The sequence below is a fragment of the Vicia villosa genome, linkage group LG7 (genome assembly GCF_029867415.1).
Source record: "Vicia villosa cultivar HV-30 ecotype Madison, WI linkage group LG7, Vvil1.0, whole genome shotgun sequence".
Classification (NCBI taxonomy): domain Eukaryota; kingdom Viridiplantae; phylum Streptophyta; class Magnoliopsida; order Fabales; family Fabaceae; genus Vicia; species Vicia villosa.
In genome coordinates, this window is record NC_081186.1 from 111,682,813 (window position 1) to 111,687,367 (window position 4,555).

At 32.6% G+C, this 4,555-nt stretch overlaps 1 long non-coding RNA gene across 2 annotated transcripts; it reads right to left on the reverse strand.

Annotated features, from left to right (window-relative positions):
- Positions 1 to 841: 841 nt before the first annotated feature.
- On the reverse strand, positions 842 to 3,860 carry LOC131618285 (uncharacterized). 2 transcript variants are annotated; one of them, XR_009288787.1, is made up of 7 exons: positions 3,502 to 3,860; positions 2,366 to 2,475; positions 2,176 to 2,279; positions 2,032 to 2,085; positions 1,765 to 1,928; positions 1,270 to 1,507; positions 842 to 939 (listed from the first exon to the last, which is right to left on the reverse strand). It is a non-coding gene; the product is annotated as an uncharacterized LOC131618285 (long non-coding RNA). The 2 variants fall into 2 exon arrangements; XR_009288786.1 differs by lacking the exon at positions 3,502 to 3,860 and having other exon boundaries at positions 2,366 to 2,683.
- Positions 3,861 to 4,555: the final 695 nt, after the last annotated feature.

Sequence of the window (4,555 nt, forward strand, 5' to 3'; positions counted from 1 at the left end):
TTTAGTAAGTTGCGACGTGATTTTCACTTCGCAACCTAGACACGTGAAAATCACGTCGCTAAACTCTTTATTACCTTTTGCCAAAAAGCTTCTTCCCCTCTCTCGTTCCAGAACCCTTTCTTCCCCAATTTCTTTCTCTTCTTCCTCATTTTCTCCAACCCTTCTTCCCCATTTTCTCCAACCATTCTTCCTCATTTTCTCCCAAAATCTCTTCCCCATTCAAGGTAAGTATGAAATCCTTTTTAATTTTCTGTATAATTTCGTTTTAATTTGTTAATTTCGTTTTAATTTTTATAACACTACTTCGGAAAAGGACTACGAAAGCGCTTTTTTTGGGCTACTAAAGCGCGTTAAAGCGCTGCCAAAGCTAGCGCTGCCGTAGGTAATGAAAGCGCTTTTGAAAGCGCTCTGGTAGCCCCCCCTATAAGAGCGCTTTTTTCAGAAAAGCGCTCTGGTAGCCCCCCTATAAGAGCGCTTTTTCCAGAAAAACGCTCTGGTAGCCCCCCAATAAAAGCGCTTTTTCCAGGAAAAGCGCTCTGGTAGCCCCCCTATCAGAGCGCTTTTACAAAAGCGCTTTCGTAGGTTGCGTTTTTTTTATGCTTTTTTTATTATCTTAGACAAATAAAAATTAAAAAAAATACATTTAATATGAGACATTTTATGAATTGAATCTACAAGTATTGCATATATTTATTATCAAAATACAAATAAAACATCACTAATTTTATAAGTGCTTTAGAAGCTAAGTTTACAATCAAATTCTCAAAACACAAAATACAATATATATATATATATATATATATATATATATATATATATATATATATATATATATATACTGATTTGCTCCTTAAGAAAACTAGTTCTCTCCCGCCGAACGTGACTCCTCGATGGCCATAATTGACTTTCCAACAATGCACAAATCAACTTCTAATTTATCTTCAATTGTCCACGCATGTATACATATAAGAATAAAAAGAAGAAAAAAAATAAAGTTAATAAAGGAGTATAATACATATTGACTAAATGACTTATAGATAAGTCACATAAGTAAATTGTCACTACACTAGAAATTAGAAACTAATCTTCCTACTTATGAAACTAATAAGTTATAAATTAGATAAGCCATGCTTAAACATTCTGACACACAAACAAATGTATCATATAATAAGTTGGAAAAAAATCATGGATATCAAAAACCAAATCAAGAGCACTAGGATGTCCTCTAAAGAGTGAAGGAAATGAATGGTGGAAATGGAAATTGGTTACCTTAGCAGCATTGAATTGCCCCCAAATTTCAGGAAAGAACAATTCTTTACAGTTTTGTTATTTTATTGGCACCATCAATGGAAGAGTTAAATTCAGGAGCTTCATTGAGGTAGCATGGAATCCAACAAGTCTTTATTCTAGTCTTTATTATAACGAATAAATTATTGTTGACATGTTGCTTTACTCAAGACTCTAAAAGAGTGACCATCTCATGTTTTATAGCAAAATGAGTATAGATCTGTAAAGAAGCCAAAATTAGAATCAATATATTATCCCATTTTATATCTATTTTTTTAATAATACACTGAGTAGACTACAATAATACACACAGGTACGATTAACTCATAAACCTTAAATTCCCATACTGAAATGAAAATTCAAATTTAAATATCAGTTAACACTTATTTACATAAAAAATATTCAATTAATTAGTTTTGTTTGGTTAATACATGCAGAGAGAACATAGAAATAGTTATCGTGTTTTGATGAAATTACCAGAATATCTCAGCCAATACCCTATGCTTGTCTATATCATTGAACAGCGGTTGGCGCTTAATGATGTGAGAAAATATGCAGCCCATATACCAGATATCAGCTGCAGTTGAGTAATTGGTTGAGCCCATCAAAAGTTCAGGTGCTGTATAGCTCAGATGAGCCTTCTGCAAATCGAAAACAAAATTACAATAACATTACTTTGCATGGTTTGAACCATCCTGGATTGTTTTAAACAATGTAAAAAAGAGAAAGTATATAGTATCATACATGAATAGAAGTTTTGGGTGCACAAATTCCAAAAAGAGCTTGATGTAGAACAGACTGCAAACACAAAATGTAGAAGAAATTTGAGATATAAAACAAAGCAGCACTACACTATAGAAACAATAGTTTAGTATAAAGATGAGTTACTCTTTCGAAAGTGTGAATGCTAAGCACGGGATTAGTGATGTACTATTTTTCAAGATTTACACACACCAAACATATATTCCTCAGTAGCTAGAATTTGCAACAACCTGTAGATATCACACACACCAAACATATATATAATCACCATAAATCTATTCATCGAAGCTTGATTTGAAGAAAACAAATAACTGACCTGACAATATTGGGATGGTTCAAATCTCTAAGGATAGAGGTGTGATTCAAAATGGTGGATGGAATTCCCTTGCTTGGCTGATGTTGAGGAATGGTTCAAATCTCTAAGCTCTTTTTAAACAAAAACAATCGGCAGAACAAACTTATAAGTTAATATATCATCTACTAACCTAGGTGATAAATCATATGTTTAGTAATATATCATCTACTAAACTTTAATATATGATTTGCATGTGTTGTAATGTAACCATGATTGCCATCAATAAGAAAATTATAAAGAGAGAACAAAATACTTACAAAGGACTGGACTGTCGATAACAACAAACACGAATGGTAAGTATGTATTTCAAATCAGTTATCGCTGGAAAGATAAAATATAATGTTTCAAATGCACAGTACAAAAATGTTTCCTTGACTTTGACAACTACCTTGAAGTCACCCTCCAAAGATCTTTTGATATATTTTTGGAAGTTAAATTTACTTCCTGATGACAGATGAACCTACACGCCAATGCTTTGTTTAAACTACTTCATGTATGATACATAAGCCACAATGACCAAATCTCAAAAGCCTACTCCAAGAAACACAACGCATCAAAAACAGAAAAGAAACAGCCTACCATACACAAATCTAATAATTTAAAAATCAAATGTATATGGTTAAGTTTTAACTAAATGCAATTGTTAAAAACATTACATATATCAGTATTGATGACACAACTCTTGGATACTATAACTATTAATTGAAAAAAAATATACCAATTAACCCATTAAAATACAACACTAAGTTCATTCCCTAAGTTTCCCTCAAAACACATAAAAACCTTTCAAATCCTCAAAATCACAAATCATCAATAAACTAACTGTTTCCTACATTTTACATTGAATCGTCTTTTAAAAAATTGAAATAAATTCAATTCAATATTGTGATAACATTAACTTCATTCCCTAAGTTCATTTTAGAAATGAATTTATCAATAAAAAATGACAATTCATCAGTAGCTCGTTAACATCAATTGCCGAAACAAATTGTAAAAAACCATATCCAGCACATACAATCTTATACATACAAAACAACAATTTGCAACAAAATAAAAAATTGACAAGATCGGAATCAAGGCGATTTCAATTTGTTCACCTTTTACAGAGGTTGTGTTAGGGTTTGGCTGCAACAAAACGGCGGTCCATCTCAACGCAGAGGGATTGAATCTGGTTGATAAACTTCTTTATAGTAAACGAAAGTTCTGAATTAAGGCTGGCAGTGGAGGTAGAGGTGGAATTCTCGAGACGCTCAAGCTGTTCTAGACCGTCGCGATACCTAAGCAATAACTTCTTGAGGCTTTGGAGAACTTCCGAGAGTGTTCCTATGCCTCCTTCTTCCATTGCAATGAAGGATATGTTAGTGGTGGTAAACGACAATCGACGCAATAAGAAGAAACTGCAGCGGCGGCAACTAGGGTTCGGGTGAGGGAGGAGAGCTTTTCCAAATCTTTTTCATTTTTCTCTGTCTCTTTTGTTTAACTAAAGAACCAAATGATTTTATTTTATATTTTCATTATGTTTCATAAAGATTATAATTTAATAGTTTTAATATATAGGACAGGAGTTCGATCCCTGGTAATTCATTTTTTAAAATTTAGGGGTATGCTACGACAGCGCTTTTAGAAGCGCCTTCGTAACTAGCTCTATATCAGCGCTTTTTAGAAAAAAGCGCTTTCGTAGCCTACCCCTATAGCAGCGCTTTTAAAAGCGCTTTCATTTCTTGCCCTATAGCAGCGCTTTTTAAAAGCGCTTTCGTAGGATCCCCTACAGCAGCGCTTTTTTTCCTTGTTTTTTAGTTTTGTTTTTAGCGAAGCCTATAACAGCGCTTTTCCTAAAAGCGCTTTCGTAGGGGTGCTGCTAAAACTCAAATTTGGCGTAGTGTAATTTATTTGTTTGTGGTATAAATTTTTTTTAGGTGTAATATTTGTGATTGAAGATTAGAGGAAGATATTTGAAGATTGATAGAGGAAGATAGAGGTAATTTTGGCATTTTATTTTTTTTAGGTTTTTTTTATTGATGAATTAGATTTTAGAAAATTAGGTTTGTAGAAAATTATATTGAAGGTTAAAATTGATGGACGTTAGTTTTGTAGTAAATTAGGTTTGTAGAAAATTAGAGTTGGAAATTAGATTGTAAATTAGAGTAAAAA